Source organism: Hypanus sabinus, unplaced genomic scaffold, assembly GCF_030144855.1.
Source record: "Hypanus sabinus isolate sHypSab1 unplaced genomic scaffold, sHypSab1.hap1 scaffold_1038, whole genome shotgun sequence".
NCBI lineage: Eukaryota > Metazoa > Chordata > Chondrichthyes > Myliobatiformes > Dasyatidae > Hypanus > Hypanus sabinus.
In genome coordinates, this window is record NW_026779091.1 from 55,001 (window position 1) to 76,929 (window position 21,929).

The window sequence follows — 21,929 nt, forward strand, 5'->3', positions numbered from 1 at the left end:
GACACAGGTGTATTTTTACCACAATCAATTGAAACTCCGTGACTGCACACCGCGATCTCCATTTAACTAATGATGTGACTTCTAAAAACAATTAGCTACACCAGTGATGATTTGGTGTGTTGTATTAAAGGAGGAGAATATGAATACAATCAGAAGTATCGTGTTTTATATTTATGATTAATTTAGGTCACTCTGTAGAGATCTGTTTTCACTCTCAGGATCAAAAAAAAAGAGGGAAATTAGATCCTCTGTGATTCAATGTTGTAAAATAATAAAACACGAGAACATCCGGTGAATACTTTTTATATGCTCTGCATCTCTTCCTGTTCCTTGGCTCTTAATGACTTGGGCATCTTGTTTATCATCACAGAGCTTCCAACCCAAATCCCACCCTCCCCTCCCAAGCACAAAGACCACCTCAGCCCCCCTCTCTCCCCCGCTGCCCTTTGCCTGTGCCCAAGGGGAAACACTTATGGCAGCACATAACAGCATCCATGACCCAGGTTCGATTCCCGCTACTGCCTGTAAGGAGCTTCTATGTCTTCCCCCCACCCCCCCCCCCCACCACACACATTCCAAAGGTGTGGTGGTTGGTGGATTAGTGGGTCACAAGATGCCAGAGTAACTCATCAGGGTCAGTCAGCGTCTATGGAGCCATTTCATCTGTCGACATTTCGGGCTGAGACCCTTCTTCAGGACTGGGAAGGGAAGGGGGAAGATGCCAGAATAGAAAGTTTGGGGTGGGGGTTGGTGTGTGGGGGAAGACGGGTGAGGGAGGACAGGCGAGAAGGTAATAGGTGGAGCCAGGTGGGTGAGGAAGAGGAGAAGAAATGGGAGGTGATAGGTCGAAAAGGTAAAGGCGCTGAAGAAGAAGGGTTCTGATAGAAGAGGAGAGTGGACCATAATGGGTCAGGAGATGTAATTGGAAGGTGCAGGCTCATGTCGGCCATATATGCTACGTCTCTCAGTAAAGTTGCTCCTTGGGCCCCTTTTAAATCTTTGCCCTATCCCCCACCCTTACTTACTTCAGGGAAGAGGCCATTTGGCCCATCAGGCCCTGCTAGACAGTAGACAGCACGGCAGTGTCACAGCCTAACGCTGTCCCGGGTTCAATTCCCATGCTGTCTTTAAGGAGCCTGTATGCTTCCCCCCACCCACCCCTTGCTCACATGGATGTCCTCCAGGTGCCCCTGGTTAACTCCCCCATCCCAAAGACGTACGGGTTAGTAGGTTAATTGTTCACCGACTGGATGGGCCAGAGGGGCCAGTATCTCTGCTGCATCTGTAAATGAACTTAGAACATGAATTGTATCTTCACACAGTATGACGAGCAGATCGGTACACAACCCCACCACCCCCAGCCACAAGATGTAGTCAGTGCAATTTCCAGGTAACTGAGCCACCATCGCACGATGGTCTTTTCTCGGGAAAGTGAAGCGTCCTGTGTTCTCCGCAGTGACACGGGATCGAAATAAGCTGCAGAGTTGTAAACTCAGTCAGCTCTATCACGGGCACTGGCCTCCCCAGCATCCAGGACATCGTCAAAAGGCGGTATCAATCATTAAGGACCCCTATCACACAGGACATGCTCTCTTCTCATTGCTACCATCATTTAGGAGGTACAGGAGCCTGAAGACACACACTCTGTGATTCAGGAACAGCTTCTTCCCCTCTGCCATCAGGAAGGAGGTACAGGAGCCTGAAGACACACACTCTGTGATTCAGGAACAGCTTCTTCCCCTCTGCCATCAGGGAGGAGGTACAGGAGCCTGAAGACACACACTCAACGATTCAGGAACAGCTTCTTCCCCTCTGCCATCAGGGAGGAGGTACAGGAGCCTGAAGACACACACTCAACGATTCAGGAACAGCTTCTTCCCCTCTGCCATCAAGGAGGAGGTACAAGAGCCTGAAGACACACACTCAACGATTCAGGAACAGCTTCTTCCCCTCTGCCATCAGGGAGGAGGTACAGGAGCCTGAAGACACACACTCAACGATTCAGGAACAGCTTCTTCCCCTCTGCCATCAGGGAGGAGGTACAGGAGCCTGAAGACACACACTCAACGATTCAGGAACAGCTTCTTCCCCTCTGCCATCAGGGAGGAGGTACAGGAGCCTGAAGACACACACTCAACGATTCAGGAACAGCTCCTTCCCCTTTGACACTGAACCCATGAACACCACCTCACTAATTTTTCTTTCCTCCTTCTGCACTACTTATTTAATTTAGTTTTTTAAATATATACATTTACTGTAATTTACAGTTTTGTGTATTGCAATGTTGTACTGCTGCAAAACAACAAATTTCACGACATAAGCGGGTGATATTAAACCCAATTCAAATTCCTCACCATCTTGTCAATGCTGAAATGTGTGGCCGTTTCTCGACACTTCCGAGGACTATCGAAATACCGGGGCAGTTGTGGTGGCGGGGTAGTGGATAGCGTGACGATATTATAATTGACCTGGTTTCAATTCCCGCCGCTTCCCATGAGGGGTTCGTGGGTTCTCTCTCCCCCCCCCCCCCCACCCCGTGACTGCACAGTTTCCTTCGGGTGCTCTGGTTTCCTCCCACGGGTAACTCAGTCGGTCCCAGGGTGCGATCGGGCCTGTTACCGAGTTGACTCTCAAATAGATAAATAATAAGATAAGGTACCGGTTCTGTGGTCGCCGGCTGTCCTGCCCTCGCCCCTGTCCCTCGGCGCCCGCCGGTAGGCCAGGTTGTTGCGGTTTTTCCAGCGGCACAGCCACCCGTTGGTGGGCTTGAACTCGACCCCCATCTCTTCGGCCAGCGCCTTGGCCTTGGCCATCAGCACGGGCCCCGAGATGGGCCCCTCTTCCCTGCTGGCCAGCCAGAACCAGCTGAGCAGGGCGTCGTCGACAGTCTGGTTCTTCCCCTCGCGTTTCCTCTTGCGCTCCAGGTTCCCGCCGCGCAGCCACTCCTCCAGGATCCCCTCCTTCTTCTTGACGATCTTGGAGATGGCCGAGGCAGTGAGCCCGTACTCCTGGGCGATCTCCTTCTGCTTGAAGGAGGGGTTGTTCAACTTGAGGATGATCTGGACTTTCTGGGCCAGGGTAATGGCCGTCCGTTTGATCTTGACTGGCGCTTCCATGCCCACGCAGGAACGGCACAGGAGAATGTTTTTGCAAAGCCAGCTACTCAACTCCTAGCCATAATCCACTTTCTTTTAAACTGCCTGGCAACCAGTGCGGTTGTATAATGGGTGTTTTTTTGTGTGTGTGTGTGTTTGTGCGTGCAGCAGTTACAACTCAGGCATAATGTCAAGCGTTGCAGGCTCCAAACGTGGCTGCCTGCGGGACTGTAGAGAGGTAGAATGCTCCTTGTTTCTCCGTGCTCAGCTCAGGAACAAAGAGGTCTGTCAGACGTGAGGTTGATGCTGAACAGCGATGTGCTTTGTGTGATCTCATCTGAAACTTGATACCACGCACCAGCCCTGATAATATCATCCATCCCCCCCCCCTCCATCCCCACCTCCCGACCCATTCTCAAGGACGTGCCGTGAGAGCGCCGATCTTATCTGCCGCCATTCTCCGCGAGGGAAGCAGGCTGTGGGATAATTGTAGGCGAGAGTGGGGGGGGAGAGGGCACGCACTTGGTTGATGTTAATGCCGCAGCCTCATCTCAGGCAGGCTCTCGCTGAATTAGCAGTCAGGAGGCAGAAAGAGTATTTTAAACAGGCCTTAACCGTCTCAGTACTGAGGGATGCGCAGTATTGGAAAAAGGATTAAAAACAGAGAGAGGGGGGAAAAATCAAAGGCACATGTGTTTCACTGGCAAAACCGAACATTAAAAGATAAATACAGCTCCAAGCAATTTTTTTTAATCAAAGTGAATCTCAGGGTTGTATATGGTGACTGATAATAAATTTGCTTTGAATTTGTATGTCGCCCTGAGATTCGGTTTCTTGTGGGCCTGTTCAATGAATGCACAATAACGGTGATAGGATCAGTGGAGGACTGCACCAGCTGGGGTGTTCAGCCAGTGTGCTGAGGAGACCAAGCTGTGCAGATGCGAAAAGGAGAAAATAATAATAAATAAAAGAATCAGCAACAAATATCGAGAGCACGCGATGAAGAGTCCTTGAGAGTGAGTTTAGTGATGGGGGCGGGTGAGGTTGAGTGAAGTTTGTTTCAAGAGCCTGATGGTTGAGGGGTAATAACTGTTCCTGAGGCTCCTGTACCTCCTTCCTGATGGCTGAGGGGGTAATAACTGTTCCTGAACCTGGTGGTGTGGGTCCTGAGACTATTTTACCTCCTTCCTGATGGTTGAGAGGTAATAACTGTTCCTGAACCTGGTGGTGTGGGTCCTGAGGCTCCTGTAACTCCTTCCTGATGGTTGAGGGGTAATAACTGTTCCTGAACCTGGTGGTGTGGGTCCTGGGACTCCTGTACCTCCTTCCTGATGGTTGAGGGGTAATAACTGTTCCTGAACCTGGTGGTGTGGGTCCTGAGGCTCCTGTACCTCCTTCCTGGTGGTTGAGGGGTAATAACTGTTCCTGAACCTGGTGGTGTGGGTCCTAGGACTCCTGTACCTCCTTCCTGATGGTTGAGGGGTAATAACTGTTTCTGAACCTGGTGGTGTGTGTCCTGAGGCTCCTGTACCTCCTTCCTGATGGTTGAGGGGTAATAACTGTCCCTGAACCTGGTGGTGTGGGCCCTGAGGCTCCTGTACCTTCTTCCTGATGGTTGAGGGGTAATAACTGTCCCTGAACCTGGTGGTGTGGGCCCTGAGGCTCCTGTACCTCCTTCCTGATGGTTGAGGGGTAATAACTGTCCCTGAACCTGGTGGTGTGGGCCCTGAGGCTCCTGTACGTTCTGCTTGCTGGGTGGTGGGGGTCCCTGATGATGGATGTTACTTTCTTGCGACAATGCTCCTCGCAAATGTGCCCAGCGGTGCTGAGGGCTTTACCCGTGATGGGTGAAGGATTGTCCCCAGGGTTGGATTGGGGACACTGAGGTGCCTTCTGTACCTGATAACGTGGCCACTGAGTGCATGTCCGTGGTCTTCTGCTGCTGCAGCCCGTCCACTTCAAGGTTCAGCATGTTGAGCATTCAGAGTTGCTCCTCTGCACACCACTGTTGTCACCCGTGGTTATTTGAGTTACTGTCACCTTCCTGTCAGCTTGAACCAAACTGGCCGTCCTCTCACCCCTCCCATTTTCACCCTCGGACCTGCCGCTCAGTGGGTGTTTTTCCCCCCATTCTCTGTTAATTCTAAAGACCGTTGCCTGTGAAAATCCCAGGAGATCAGCAGTTTCTGAGATACTCAAACCACCCCATCTGGCACCAGCAGTCAAAGTCACTCAGATCATATTTCTTCCCCCAATTCTGATATTTGGTCTGAACCTCGTGACCGCGTCGATGTGCTTTAATGCATGGGTCTGCCGCCACGGGATTGGCTGATTAGATACTTGTGTTAGCGAGCTGGTGCGCAACTGACTGTGTCGGAATCCATGGCAGAGATGTTTGGTTTTGCAGAGGGTTGAACGCGTAGCAAAGACCAACGACGTTAGGGAGTGAGAAGGCGGGAGTGTTACGGTGAAGAAGGAGAGGGGGGGGGGCATAATCTTGCGGGGTTTGGGTGAAAGCATTGGCGAGGATCGCCAGAGGTAACTGGAGGGTGGTGTGCAAATGATAAGAGGGGTAGATCGAGGGGGCAGAGTCTTTTCCGCAGGGTGGAAATGAGAGGGCGCAGGTTGATGGGGGGAAGTACAGGGGTGACATTGCAGTTCACGCGCACTGAAACAGGTACAGAGCGCAAACTAAAGTAATCAGGATTGGGTTTATCATCACCGACACGTGTCGTGAAACTTGTTCTTTTGTGGCCCCAGTACAGAGCAAGCCATAAAAATGGCCGTAAAGGTACCGTAAAGGGGTACGGCACAGGAACAACTGAGCTAATCTCTTCTGCCCGCACAATGCCCACATTCTTCCATTTCCCGCACACCCCTGCACCCGTCTTGGAAGTCTCTAATGTTTGTGCCTCTACCGGCACCCCAGACGTCGAATTCCAGGCACCCCCCCACTCTCTGTGTGAAAAAAACTTGCCCCTCACATTCCCTTTGAAATTACGCCTCCCCCCCCCCCCCCCCCGCCCACTCCCACTTTCACCTTAAACGCCTGGCCTCTGTTTTCTTTTGTTTGTACTGCATCGGATCCGGTGTATCAATTAATTTCATTCTTGTTTACGCTGGCGTGCGAGAAGTGACATTAAACGATCTTGATCAGGCGTTTCAACCCATTGGCAAAAGACACTGTTAAAACCACATCCTGCTCAGCAGTAACTGCTTTGAGGCATTCACGTTAATCACTAGTGATTGAAACGTGTGTCCCCCCCCCCACCCCCGCCACCCCTGATTCATTCAACGGTTTAACAATATACAAATCCAACAGAAGGAAGTTTCTCCCTGCACCAGTTTCACGGATACACACACTTCCTCTCTCCCCTCTCCCTCTCTCTCCCTCTCTCTCTCTCCCTCTCTCCCCTCTCCCTCTCTCTCCTTCTCTCTCTCTCCCTCTCTCCCCTCTCCCTCTCTCCCTCTCTCTCCCTCTCTCCTCTCCCTCTCCCCCTCTCTCTCCCTCCTCTCTCTCCCTCTCCCTCTCTCTCCCTCTCCCACTCCCTCTCTCTCTCTCCCCTCCCTCCCTCTCCCTCTCTCTCCCCTCCCTCCCTCTCCCTCTCTCTCCCTCTCTCCCCCTCCTTCTCCCTCTCCTCTCCCTCCCCCTCCCTCTCCCTCTCCTCTCCCTCTCCCTCTCTCTCTCCCCCTCCCTCTCCCTCTCTCTCCCCCTCCCTCTCCCTCTCTCTCCCCCTCCCTCTCCCTCTCTCTCCCCCTCTCCCTCTCCCTCCCTCTTCCTCTCTCCCCCCTCTCCCTCCCCCCTCTCTCCCTCTCTCCAGAGTTTACAGAAAAGGCCATGAATACAGTGAGCAGCAGTCCTGTGGCTGAAAATGCCTCTTTAACGAGAGAGAGTTCAGAGGAGAATGGCTGGCCTGGTCCAAGCTGGCAGGGAGGCAACAGTAACTCAGATAACCGCCTGTTACAGCAACGTTTGTGGTGAAGGGAACCTCTCAACGCACAGCACCTCGATCCCTGAAGTGGGCTGGGGGGCAGCAGCAGAAGCCCGGGGTCCACTCCTGTGGCCACTTTACTGAGTACCCTTCTGTAGCTAGTAACGAGGCTGTGCTTGGAACGTAGCCACTGATACAATGCAGGGGACTCGTTAACGAGTCTGGGTTCTGCAAACAGAAATGATAAAACGGGCAGATGAATATTTAAAGAGGTCTCTTGAGGGAGAAATGTTGGCTGGAATTACCTTTTCAGAGGAGAAGTTTAAGATCTTTCAAATGCACGGACAACTTGGAACATCAGAACAAAAGAAACAGGAGCAGGAGTAGGCCATCTGGCCCTTCGAGCCTGCTCTGCATTCAATGAGACCATGGCTGATCTGTCCATGGACTCATCTCCACCCACCTGCTTTATCCCCAGAACCCTACTATGCAAAACTCTATCCAACCTTTACTGAGGTACCTCCACTGCTTCACTGGGCAGAGAATTCCACAGATTCACCACTCTCTGGGAAAAGCAGTTCCTCTTCATCTCCGTCCTAAATCTCCTCCCCCGAACCTTGAGGCTACGTCCCCTAGTTCTAGTCTCACCTACCAGTGGAAACACCTTTCCTGCCTTACCATCTCTATCCCTTCCGTATCATCTCTGTCCCTTCCGTTTTATATCCTTCCGTTTTATATCCTTCCGTTTCATATTCCTTCCGTTTCATATCCTTCCGTTTTATATCCTTCCGTTTCATATCCTTCCGTTTTATATCCTTACGTTTTATATCCTTCCGTTTCATATTCCTTCCGTTTCATATCCTTCCGTTTTATATCCTTCCGTTTTATATCCTTCCGTTTCATATTCCTTCCGTTTCATATTCCTTCCGTTTCATATCCTTCCGTTTTATATCCTTCCGTTTCATATTCTTCCGTTTCATATCCTTCCGTTTTATATCCTTCCGTTTCATATTCCTTCCGTTTCATATCCTTCCGTTTTATATCCTTCCGTTTTATATCCTTCCGTTTCATATTCCTTCCGTTTCATATCCTTCCGTTTCATATCCTTCCGTTTTATATCCTTCCGTTTCATATCCATCCGTTTTATATCCTTCCGTTTCATATTCTTCCGTTTCATATCCTTCCGTTTTATATCCTTCCGTTTCATATTCTTCCGTTTCATATCCTTCCGTTTTATATCCTTCCGTTTCATATTCTTCCGTTTCATATCCTTCCGTTTTATATCCTTCCGTTTTATATCCTTCCGTTTCATATTCCTTCCGTTTCATATCCTTCCGTTTTATATCCTTCCGTTTCATATCCTTCCGTTTCATATCCTTCCGTTTTATATCCTTCCGTTTCATATTCTTCCGTTTCATATCCTTCCGTTTTATATCCTTCCGTTTCATATTCCTTCCGTTTCATATCCTTCCGTTTTATATCCTTCCGTTTTATATCCTTCCGTTTCATATTCCTTCCGTTTCATATCCTTCCGTTTGATATCCTTCCGTTTCATATCCTTCCGTTTCATATTCTTCCGTTTCATATCCTTCCGTTTCATATCCTTCCGTTTCATATCCCTTCCGTTTCATATCCCTTCCGTTTCATATCCTTCCGTTTCATATCCTTCCGTTTCATATCCTTCCGTTTCATATTCCTTCCGTTTCATATCCCTTCCGTTTCATATCCCTTCCGTTTCATATCCCTTCCGTTTCATATCCCTTCCGTTTCATATTACTTCCGTTTCATATTCCTTCGGTTTAATATCCCTTCCGTTTCATATCCCTTCCGTTTCATATCCCTTCCGTTTCATATCCCTTCCGTTTCATATCCCTTTCGTTTCATATCCCTTCCGTTTCATATCCCTTCCGTTTCATATCCCTTCCGTTTCATATCCCTTCCGTTTCATATCCCTTCCGTTTCATATCCCTTCCGTTTCATATCCTTCCGTTTTATATCCCTTCCGTTTCATATCCTTCCGTTTCATATTCCTTCCGTTTCATATCCTTCCGTTTTATATCCTTCCGTTTTATATCCTTCCGTTTCATATTCCTTCCGTTTCACATCCTTCCGTTTTATATCCTTCCGTTTCATATCCTTCCGTTTCATATCCTTCCGTTTTATATCCTTCCGTTTCATATTCTTCCGTTTCATATCCTTCCGTTTTATATCCTTCCGTTTCATATTCCTTCCGTTTCATATCCTTCCGTTTTATATCCTTCCGTTTCATATTCCTTCCGTTTCATATCCTTCCGTTTTATATCCTTCCGTTTTATATCCTTCCGTTTCATATCCTTCCGTTTCATATCCTTCCGTTTCATATCCTTCCGTTTCATATCCTTCCGTTTCATATTCCTTCCGTTTCATATCCCTTCCGTTTCATATCCTTCCGTTTCATATCCTTCCGTTTCATATTCCTTCCGTTTCATATTCCTTCCGTTTCATATTCCTTCCGTTTCATATCCCTTCCGTTTCATATCCCTTCCGTTTCATATTACTTCCGTTTCATATTCCTTCGGTTTAATATCCCTTCCGTTTCATATCCCTTCCGTTTCATATCCCTTCCGTTTCATATCCCTTTCGTTTCATATCCCTTCCGTTTCATATCCCTTCCGTTTCATATCCCTTCCGTTTCATATCCCTTCCGTTTCATATCCTTCCGTTTTATATCCCTTCCGTTTCATATCCTTCCGTTTCATATTCCTTCGGTTTAATATCCCTTCCGATTCATATCCCTTCGGTTTCATATCCCTTCCGTTTCATATCCCTTTCGTTTCATATCCCTTCCGTTTCATATCCCTTCCGTTTCATATTCCTTCCGTTTCATATCCCTTCCGTTTCATATTCCTTCCGTTTCATATTCCTTCCGTTTCATATCCCTTCCGTTTCATATCCTTCCGTTTCATATCCCTTCCGTTTCATATCCCTTCCGTTTCATATCCCTTCCGTTTCATATCCCTTCCGTTTCATATTCCTTCGGTTTAATATCCCTTCCGTTTCATATCCCTTCCGTTTCATATTCCTTCCGTTTCATATCCCTTCCGTTTCATATCCCTTCCGTTTCATATCCTTCTGTTTCATATTTCTTCCGTTTCATATCCCTTCCGTTTCATATCCTTCTGTTTCATATCCCTTCGGTTTCATATTCCTTCCGTTTCATATCCCTTCCATTTCATATCCCTTTCGTTTCATATCCCTTCCGTTTCATATCCCTTTCGTTTCATATCCCTTTCGTTTCATATCCCTTTCGTTTCATATCCCTTTTATTAATGGAATCAGTGTGTGAGTTGGACTCTGTAGTTCAAGTTATGATGTGTTTCGGGTTTCTAGTTGCCCCCTTTTTCCTGTTTGTTCCTACTTCGGGCGATTTTTATCGGGTCGGCCTGCCGAAAACGAATGGCACAGTGCTGGATTGAGCTGAAATAAATGTGCCCGGGCCACTTACATTTTGTGTTTCGTATGCTGCATTATTCGTACACTTTGCATGATTAGTTTGTTTTTGTGCATTGGTGAGGTTTTTTTTCTCTGAACGGGTTCCATGGTGTTTCTTTGTTGCATGTCTGACTCTAGGGAAGACCAGACTCGGGGTTGTGCACTGCAAACTGACTTTGATAATAAATGTACTTTGAATCTTTCGAGTTGAGTCGGTGGTGAAGAAGGCGAATGCAATGTTGGCATTCATTTCTGGAGGAATAGAGTATAGGAGCAGGAATGTGATGATAAGGCACTGGTAAGACCTCACTTGGAATACTGTGTGCAGTTTTGGGCTCCTCATTTAAGAAAGGATGTGCTGACGTTGGCGAGGGTTCAGAGAAGATTCACTAGAATTATTCCGGGAATGAGAGGGTTAACACATGAGGAACGTTTGACCGCTCTTGGACTGTACTCCTTGGAGTTTAGAAGAATGAGGGGGAACCTCATAGAAACATTTTGAGTGTTGAAAGGCATGGACAGAGTGGATGTGACAAAGTTGTTTCCCAAGGTGGGGGAGTCTAGTATGAGAGGACATGACTTGAGGATTGCAGGGCGCCCATTCAGAATGGAGATGCGAAAAAATTTTTTAGCCAGAGGGTGGTGAATTTATGGAATTTGTTGCCACGAGCGGCAGTGGAGGCCGAGGCATTGGGTGTATTTACGGCAGAGATTGATAGGTATCTGAGTCGCCAGGGCATCAAAGATTATGGTGAGAAGGCAGGGGAATGGGACTAAAGGGGAGATTGGATCAGCTCGTGATGAAGTGGCGAAGCAGACTCGATGGGCCGAATGGCCGACTTCTGCTCCTTTGTCTGATGGCCTTTTAACAAGGTGCCTGAAACTCTCACTGTGGCAGCTCAGTGCTCCCTCTACATTGTACGACAGCTTTCAACCAAATTCAGAGCCCACTTTAGTCAAAGGACAAGTTATTCTCAAAGAGCGTAAGTGTCACCGTATACAAACTTGAGATTCATTTTCTTGCAGGACTTTACAGGAAAATAAAGAAAGGCAGTAGATTTTATGAAAACGAAACATAAACAAGGACGGGCAAATAGCCACTGTGCAAAAGTAGGCAAACTTTGTATGTAAAAAAAAAAGAATAATTTTAAGAGTATGAGCTTAAAAGTCAGTGCCTAGGTTGTGGAATCAGTTCAGTGTCGAGGTGAGTGAAGTTATCCACGCTGGTTCAAGGTCCTGATGGTTGAGGGATAACAACTGTTCCTGAACCTGGTGGTGTGGGTCCTGAGGCTCCTGTACCTCCTTCCTGATGGCTGAGGGGTAATAACTGTTCCTGAACCTGGTGGTGTGGGACCTGAGGCTCCTGTACCTCCTTCCTGATGGTTGAGGGATAACAACTGTTCCTGAACCTGGTGGTGTGGGTCCTGAGGCTCCTGTACCTCCTTCCTGAGGGTTGAGGGGGTAATAACTGTTCCTGAACCTGGTGGTGTGGGTCCTGAGGCTCCTGTACCTCCTTCCTGAGGGTTGAGGGGGTAATAACTGTTCCTGAACCTGGTGGTGTGGGACCTGAGGCTCCTGTACCTCCTTCCTGATGGCAGCAGTGAGAAGAGCATGGCCTGGAATATATTTTCAAACCGCTCTACTGGGATTTGAACTCACTGTTGTCTGACTCCAAGTTAATGTATGAACCAGTGAACCATGCCTGGCAATCACTTTGTTAACTTGGTTAGTATAACTGTGAGATCTTATTGCAAGCGTTTGAGCCTCTGAATTGATCAGAATCTCCTGTGAATCTCATTAAAATAAAATTAAATGCTGCATCGTAGACCCACTGGCTGCAGAGGGAGGTGGCACAGCCCGGCCTCTCGCAAGAAAGGCCCTCCCCACCACTGAATGTACTCAGAGGAACGCTGTCAGGAGAAAGCAGCATCCATCGTGAGAGATCCCCAGTCACACAGGTCATGCTGTGGAGGTACAGGGTCCTCAGGTGTCGGGGACGGTGTTCGAACAGTTCCTGGACTCCTGAGGGTGCCTTGCCGGTCTGCGCTCGGGAGGTGGGCGAAAATGCAAGCCTCTCTTCACCGAGGGGGCCGGAGTTTAGATAATTGGAGCCTGCCGGTCTGGTTGTGGTCGTGGACTCACTTGCCGTGTGCAGAGTAATACTCCTCGGATTACAAAGTGCTCCCACCCCCTTCGCTGAGGCTTTCTCTGTGAGCCGAGCAAATCGAATTGCGTCTGAAAGATGAACTCTGTTGCTGACAAGGATGTTATAAATAGACCTCCCTTCCTCTCTCTCTCTCTCTCTCTCTTTTCCTTTTAAACCATGGCTCAGAATTATGCCGTTGATTTGAGCCTGCCAAACGTTTTCATGGAGGTAAAGTTCTAACTTCACAAGTGTGCTAATGGACCGTGACAGTTTCGCATTCTCCACTGACTCTCCTGGCAGGGAACAGCGAACACACTGCAGAACACAGTACGGGCTGCTGTTCTGCTGACCCTTTAACCCCCCTCGGAGATCAGTCGAACCCTTTCCTCCAATCTGTCCGTCATCCACCTGCCTCGTTAGAGATACACCCTTGAACTGGCTCCCGAGATCGATCGGACCCTCCCCGCCCCTGCCCAGTCCTGATGAAGGGTCTTGGCCCGAAACATTGGCGGTTTATTCCTCACCATCAATGCTGCCTGGCCTGCTGAGTTCCTGCAGAAATCCCCATTGCCCCCCCCCGCCCCGTTTATCCAGTCCTCCACGTGCCTAACTGTAGGTTTCTTGAATGGCCCTAATGTGTCTGCCTCTACCACCACCCTTGGCAGGGTGATCCACACGCTCACTGCCCTCTGTGTAACAAAAACTTGTCCTTCTATTTATCTGTTTATTGAGATGCAGCGTGCAATAGGCCCTTTTGGTCCTCCCAGCAATCCCCCGATTTAACCCTAGCTTAATCACAGGAATATGCACCAATTACCCTACCAAGCAGTACATCTTTGGACTGTGCGAGGAAACTAGAGCACCCGGAGGAAACCCACGCGATCACAGACACCTTACAGGTAGAGGTGGGATTTGAACCTGGGTCACATGTACCATAAAGTGTCGTGCAAATGACTACGCTACCGAGCTGCCCCTTATCGCTGATGTTCTCCTCCCCGATACTTTCCTCCAATCTCCTTAAAGTTATGTCTCCCGTTATGCATCTGGGGAACAAAATCACTGGTGGCCCCCACCACCTCGGACATGTTCTCTTCTCACTCCTGCCATTGGTACAGGAGCCTCAGGTCCCACACCGCCAGGTTCAGGGACAGTTATTACCCCTCAACCATCAGGAAGGAGGTACAGGAGCCTCAGGCCCCACACCACCAGGTTCAGGAACAGTTATCACCCCTCAACCATCAGGAAGGAGGTACAGGAGCCTCAGGCTCCACACCACCAGGTTCAGGAACAGTTATCACCCCTCAACCATCAGGAAGGAGGTACAGGAGCCTCAGGACCCACACCACCAGCTTCAGGAACAGTTATTACCTCTCAACCATCAGGAAGGAGGTACAGGAGCGTCAGGACCCACACCACCAGGTTCAGGAACAGTCATTACCCCTCAACCATCAGGAAGGAGATACAGGAGCCTCAGGACCCACACCACCAGCTTCAGGAACAGTTATTACCCCTCAACCGTCAGGCTCCTGAACCAGAGGGGATAACTTCACTCCCCTCAACTCTGACCTGATTCCACAGCTCACTTTCAAGAACTCTACAACTGAATTTTTTGTTTAATTTATTTACTTTAAAGTGCGGGCACTTTGTCTTCATGTGTGCAATAGTTGTTTGTCCATCTTTGTGTGTAGTTCTTCAATGGTCTGATTCTCTGGAGAGAGAGAATAAAGGGTTCCTTTTCCGGTTGGCTGCTGGCAACTAGTGGTGTTCCACAGGGTCGGTGACAGGAACCGATTCTTTTTACGTTACACGTCAGTGATTTGGATGACGGAATCGGTAGCTTTGTTGCAAAGTTTGCAGATGAAACAGATAGGTGGGGGGGCAGGTAGTTTAGAGGAAACAGAGAGGGTGTGGAAGGACTTAGACAGATTAGGAGAAATGGGCAAAGACGACACAAAAGCATAGACTGTTTTGTAAACGGGGAGAAAATTCAGACATCTGGGATGCAAATAGTCCCTGTGTTGGATTCCCTAAAGGTTAACTTGCAGGTTGAGTCGGTGGTGAGGAAGGCAAATGCCATGCTGTCGTTCATTTCGAGAGGACTAGAATATAAAAGCAAGGATGTGATGCTGAGGCTTTTGTAAGGCTTTGGTCAGACCACGTTTGGAGGGTTGTGAGCAGTGTTGGGCCCCTTTTCCAAGAAAAGATGTGCTGGTGTTGGAGAGGGTCCAGAGGAGATTCTCAGGAATGATTCTGGCAATGAAAGGGTTAATGCACGAGGCGCATTTGATAGCTCTTGGCCTGTATTCCCTGGAGTTTAGAAGAATATGGGGGGGGGGGGGGATCTCACTGAGACTTATTGTATATTGAGAGGCCTGGATAGAGTGTGGATGTGGAGAGAATGTTTCTCTCCACATCCTCAGAGTAGAGGGACGTCCATTTAGAACGGAGATGAGGAGGAATTTCTTTAGCCAGAGGGTGGCAAATCTGTGGAATTCATTGACACAGACGACTGTGGAGGCCGAGTCATTGGGGGTATTCCAAGTAGAGGTCGATAGGTTCTTGATTAGTCAGGGTGTCAAATGTTACGGGGAGAAGGCAGGAGAACGGGGTTGAGAGGGACAGTAAATCAGCCATGGCGGAATGGCGGAGCAGACTCGATGGGCCAAATGGCCTCCTTGTGCTCCTGTGTCTTACGGCCTATTGTATTTCTCCATTCTGCTGTGAATGCCTGAAGGAATGCGAATCTGAAGGCAGTCTATCATGACCTGTACGTCCATTGGCAATACATTTCCTTTGAGCTCTGCCACGTGGTCCTGCCAGCACCATCCTCTCTTGACGCCAACCGCGCATTTCACTGCACATGACAAGTAGGTCTGATGTCTTCCTCCAATCCTTAATCCCCCTCAAGTCGGCGAGGCGTTGTGAGGGAGTGTCTCCTGAAAGACCTGAGTTTTTGTTCCGCGCTCCCAGCTGAAACTCTCGCCCGCCTATCCCAGCAGAACTTTGTCGCCTCTCTGGGGTGAATAGCAAGCGGAAGGCGGCACGTGAAGCTGAATCCACTCCCGTCTCCGCCGCTAGCCCTGCTGAGAGTCTGGCTCTGCTAATGTATGGGCCCACCTGGTCACTGGAAGCTTTGTGGGTTCATAAACCAGCGGTATACATCAGTTGGTGTAAACTGCGACTTAATGCCCTTGCTGGTATTGTAGACAGCAGCACGTTCTAAACATAAACCTAACCAGATGAACATAGAACAATACAGCACAGTACAGGCCCTTCGGCCCACAATGTTGTGCTGACCCTTAAACCCTGCCTCCCATATAACCCCCCACTTTAAATTCCTCCATATACCTGTCTAGTAGACTCTTAAACTTCACCAGTGTATCTGCCTCCACCACTGACTCAGGCAGTGCATTCCACGCACCAACCACTCTGAGTGAAAAACCTTCCTCTAATATCCCCCTTGAACTTCCCTCCCCTTACCTTAAAGCCATGTCCTCTTGTACTGAGCAGTGGTGCCCTGGGGAAGAGGCGCTGGCTGTCCACTCTGTCTATTCCTCTTAATATCTTGTACACCTCTATCATGTCTCCTTCTCTCCAGAGAGTAAAGCCCTAGCTCCCTAAATCTCTGATCATAGTCCATACTCTCTAAACCAGGCAGCATCCTGGTAAATCTCCTCTGTACCCTTTCCAATGCTTCCACATCCTTCCTATAGTGAGGCGACCAGAACTGGACACAGTACTCCAAGTGTGGCCTAACCAGAGTTTTATAGAGCTGCATCATTAGCCTGCATCATGAGATGGGGGGGGGTTTGGGATATGTTACGAGGAAGCAGGTTCACAGGGTGGGGAGACAGATGCCGTTGACTGCGAAGAAACACGCTAATCGTTTATTTACAAACGGTGAAAGATTTGATCAAACACCTAAGTCCCCCCTGAGTTGCACAACTACAAATCTAAAATTCAACAGACAGGCAGTCAGCTAAGAATGCACTTAGGACCTCCTGTGTTGGCAGAGCACTTCCCCACTGGTTCTTCAGCACTGGTCCCGACTTCCGTGTGAGAGGGAGTCCCTGAGGACCAAAGGATACCATATATAAACTACAGCATAGTACCGACCCTTTGGCCCACAGTTTCAACTTGCCCCAAGAGCACTTGCACCCTTCCCCCCCACGTAGCCCACTTCTCCATCACAAACAGAGAAAGCTAGCAGACAGCGCGAGAGGGAGGAGAGACAGATAAGGGACGCGCTCAGACTGATGGTTTGAGATGTGTCTGTTTTAATGCAAGGAGTGTCGTGAACAAAGTGCATGAGCTTAGAGAGTGGATCAGTACTTGGAGCTGTGATGTGGTGGCCATTACAGAGACTTGGATGGCTCAGGGGCAGGAATGGTTACTTCAAGTGCCGGGCTTTAGATGATTCAGAAAGGACAGGAAGGGAGGTAAAAGAGGTGGGGGTGTGGCACTGTTGATCAGAGATAGTGTCACGGCTGCAGAAAAGGAGGAAGTCATGGAGGGATTGTCTACGGAGTCTCTGTGGGTGGAAGTTAGCAACGGGATGGGGGTCAATAACTCTACTGGGTGTTTTTTATAGACCACCCAATAGTAACAGGAACATTGAGGAACAGATAGGGAGTCCGATTCTGGAAAGGTGTAATAATGACAGGGTTGTCGTGGTGGGAGATTTTAATTTCCCCAATACTGATTGGCATCTCCCTAGAGCAAGGGGTTTAGATGGGGTGGAGTTTGTTAGGTGTGTTCAGGAAGGTTTCTTAACACAATATGTAGATAAGCCTACAAGAGGAGAGGCTGTACTGGATCTGGTATTGGGAAATGAACCTGGTCAGGTGTCAGGTCTCTCAGTGGGAGAACATTTTGGAGACAGTGATCACAATTATACGTCCTTTACCATAGCGTTGGAGAGGGATAGGATCAGACAAGTTAGGGAATCGTTTAATTGGAATAAGGGGAAATATGAGGCTATCAGGCAGGAAATTAGAATGATAAATTGGGAACAGATGTTCTCAGGGAAATGTACGGAAGAAATGTGGCAAATGTTCAGGGGATATTTGTGTGGGGTTCTGTATAGGTACGTTCCAGTGAGACAGGGAAAGGATGGTAGGGTACAGGATCCGTGGTGTACAAAGGCTGTTGTAAATCTAGTCAAGAAGAAAAGAAAAGCTTACGAAAGGTTAGAAAAAACTAGGTAATAACAGAGATCTGGTAGATAAGACTAGCAGGAAGGAGTTTAAGGATGAAATGAGGAGAGCCAGACAGAGGGGAGAGAGCCTCACTCTCCACCCTCATAGGTCAGATGTACACCCTCGGACCGTGCCGGTCGTCGACACAAACAGCGCATTTCCCTGCGTGTTTCGATGTACATGTGCGACATAGAAATAATCTACCTCTCATTGCCCACCCACCCACCACCTCCCCAGACTTCCTCTCTTCTCCCCTCTTCCTTTCAGGCAGAAGAAGCCAACGCCTGAAAGCACGTCTCACCGAGCTGAAGGACAGCTTCTACCCCACGTAGTCAGACTATCTAAACCACAAGGTGGACTCTTGCCCTCACAATTCTTTCCGTGAGGAGGTGACCGTAGTATCCCAAGGCAGCATTCCCGACATGCTGGAGGATCTCAGCAGGTTAGGCAGCATCTATAGAGAGGAATAAAGAGTCAAATCCCTCCCTGTTCTCCTATTTTCCAGGGAATAAAGTCCTAACCTATTAACCTTTCCCTATAACACCAAATCACCCCTGCACGTGCTTTTCTTATACCCCTGAGAGGTCTGACACCGGACACTGGTGCCAGGGCACACAAGGGGACCGATGGGAAAGGGCTGCTACATTCCTCAAACGGACCAATCGATAACCGGCACTGTAGAGGCCAGCGACCAATCTAACCCCCTCACGTGACAGGATCGCAGGTCTCTTCCAGGGAGACCAAGCCTGCTTCTGAGGGAAAACGATTTCCTTTTGCTGCAGTTACAATTTTGAGCATTTGCTGGCTAGGCAGAGGGGGCGGGTAGTGTTGGGGAAGCAGGGAGGCCAGAGGAGGATTTGGACAGATGGGCAGGTGCCAGTCCCATCAAGGGCAAACCCTTCCCAGCCTCCGAGCACATTGACGTGAAACGATGTCGTAGGAAAGTAGCGGCCGTCATCGGAGATCTCCACCACCCTGGCCATGCTCTGTTCTCACCACTGCCATCAGGAAGGAGGTACAGGAGCCTCAGGGCCCACACCACCAGGTTCAGGAAGTTATCACCCCTCAACCATCAGGAAGGAGGTACAGGAGCCTCAGGGCCCACACCACCAGGTTCAGGAAGTTATCACCCCTCAACCATCAGGAAGGAGGTACAGGAGCCTCAGGGCCCACACCACCAGGTTCAGGGACAGTTATTATCCCTCAACCATCAGGAAGGGGGTACAGGAGCCTCAGGACCCACACCACCAGGTTCAGGAACAGTTATTACCCATCAACCATCAGGAAGAAGGTACAGGAGCCTCAGGGCCCACACCACCAGGTTCAGGAATAGTTATCACCCCTCAACCATCAGGAAGGAGGTACAGGCGCCTCAGGACCCACACCACCAGGTTCAGGAACAGTTATTACCCCTCAACCATCAGGAAGGAGGTACAGGAGCCTCAGGACCCACACAACCAGGTTCAGGAACAGTTATTACCCCTCAGCCATCAGGAAGGAGGTACAGGAGCCTCAGGACCCACACCACCAAGTTCAGGAACAGTTATTGCCCCTCAACCATCAGGAAGGAGGTACAGGAGTCTCAGGACCCACACCACCAGGTGCAGGAACAGTTATTACCCCTCAACCATCAGGAAGGAGGTACAGGAGTCTCAGGACCCACACAACCAGGTTCAGGAACAGTTATTACCCCTCAACCATCAGGAAGGAGGTACAGGAGCCTCAGGACCCACACAACCAGGTTCAGGAACAACCATCAGGCTCTTGAGCTCGAGGGGATAACTACACTCTTTTATCCCATCATTCCCACAACCAGTCATCTCACTTTAAGGTCTCATGTTCTCGTTACTTAATGCCGTTTATTTATATTTGCTTTTGCACAGTTTGCTGTCTTCTGTGCTCTATTTGATCTTTCATTGATCCTGTTATGGTCACCTTTCTCTAGGTTTGCTGAGCATGCCTGCAGGAAAATGAATCTCATGTTCTTTGATAGTGAAATTTACTTTGTAGTTTGGAGTGGAATATAGCGTAGGGAAGCGTTTGGTCGTGCAGCTCGGTAGTAGGAGTCTGGAGCTTGTGGATTCTGCGGTCTGACGATTTAACGTTCTGTTTGTTATTTGTTCCCTTCTCGCTGGCGGCGTGTGAAACTCCCCCTCCCCCCGGTATCCGTGGCTCTGTCAGTCTAAGGACGTCATGCTCAAGTCCTGACAAACTCAATCCCACCCCAAACCCCGGTCTGTCTGGACGCTGTGTGATTCATCACCCTGTTACGAATCGGTGCCACGAAATAACAGACTACACACCACATACGATGAAAGGAATTATATTTGTGGATCTTAGCTGAAGGCTCAGTAAAGAACGACAAAAGGAAAAGGGCCCATTCTGATTAAACAAATGCGCACAAGTTGGAGCTCGTCTTGAACTCCTCCGTCACTCGCGTGCCGGGCCCTCGGTCCGCGTGGACGCCCCACACCACCTTCCGAACCTCGCTCGCAATCCATCTCGAACTGACGGGTCTCCCCGCTGGATTGTACGCTATGACCGGTTCACCCCAGCGTCTCCCCTCCTCATCTCCTCCCGAACAAAAACGTCAACCCCAATGTTATTGTCCCTCTCCAAGAGAACCCCCCCCCCCCAGCTAATTGGATGGTGTAGCGACATGCTACACACAGCGCTGAAATAACAACACGCAGTCGGTAAGTCGTTTCGAGACTAGTTTATTCAAACTTCGCGGCGCTGGCATTTAATCCCTAGCGCCCGCCTTCTCCGGGTGGAAATGACATCAGAGGTGCATTACCAAAGTCTTTCACCCCCCACGTGCTGGCTGTTTGTGAGCCGGTTCGCCTGCACAGAAAGCGGGTCGCCGCAATGGCACACATTCCGCATCATTCCTCATCTTCAACGAGAACCTGAACAGGCTGAAAGCAGACCAGACTGCTAAGTGAAATAACTATAACAAAACAAGGAATAGGTGAACCGGGGCATTGCATGTGACTAGTTCTTTTTTTTTGGTGGGTTTGATGGTCCTTGGAGTGTGGGTTATCTTCTTCCAACATGTTCCACGGTGTTACTTTGTTTTGTGGTTGCCAGCAAGGAGACGTGTCTGAAGGTCGTAATCTGTGTGTGTGCTTTACACTTTGAAAAGCACAGACTAATTTCCAAGCAGGGAACAAAAAAAAGATTGGAAAACAGAGGTGCAAAGAGACTTGGCTGCCCTCGTGCAGGATTCCCTGAAGGTTAACCGGGGGGGGGGGGGGGGGGGTTGAGTCGCTGGTGAGAAAGGGAAATGACGTGTGAGCATTACTTTCAAGAGGATGAGAAGACAAAAAGGATCTAATGCTGAGGCTTTATCAGGCATTGGTAAGACTGCATTTGGAGTATTGTGAGCAGTTTTGGGGCCCCTTACGTGAGAACAGATAGGAGAGGATCCAGAGCAGGTTTGCGAGAAGGAACCGAGGAATGAAAGGGTTAACAATATTCGATGGCTCTGGGCCTGTACTCGCTGGAGCTTAGAGGAATGAGTAGGGAATCTCACTGAAACCTGTCGAATATTGAAAGGCCTTAATAGAGTGGATGTGGAGAGGATGTTTCCTATAGTGTGGGAGTCTAGGACCAGAGGACACAGATGGAGTGGATGTGGAGAGGATGTTTCCTATAGTGGGGGAGTCTAGGACCAGAGGACACAGATAGAGTGGATGTGGAGAGGATGTTTCCTACAGTGAGGGAGTCTAGGACTAGAGGACACAGATAGAGTGGATGTGGAGAGGATGTTTCCTACAGTGAGGGAGTCTAGGACCAGAGGACACACATAGAGTGGATGTGGAGAGGATGTTTCCTATAGTGGGGGAGTCTAGGACCACAGATAGAGTGGATGTGGAGGGGATGTTTCCTATAGTGGGGGAGTCTAGGACCAGAGGACACAGATAGAGTGGTTGTGGAGAGGATGTTTCCTATAGTGGGGGAGTCTAGGACCAGAGGGCACAGATAGAGTGAGTGTGGAGAGGATGTTTCCTATAGTGGGGGAGTCTAGGACCAGAGGGCACAGATAGAGTGGATGTGGAGAGGATGTTTCCTATAGTGGGGGAGT

At 49.2% G+C, this 21,929-nt stretch overlaps 1 protein-coding gene across 1 annotated transcript in view; it reads left to right on the forward strand.

Moving 5' to 3' along the window:
- The window catches only part of LOC132386157 (sorting nexin-11-like), a gene marked incomplete at its 5' end in the record, with an annotated part of 81,454 nt that overhangs the window by 53,907 nt on the left and 5,618 nt on the right, over positions 1-21,929 (forward strand). The gene's annotated exons all lie outside the window — the stretch shown is intronic.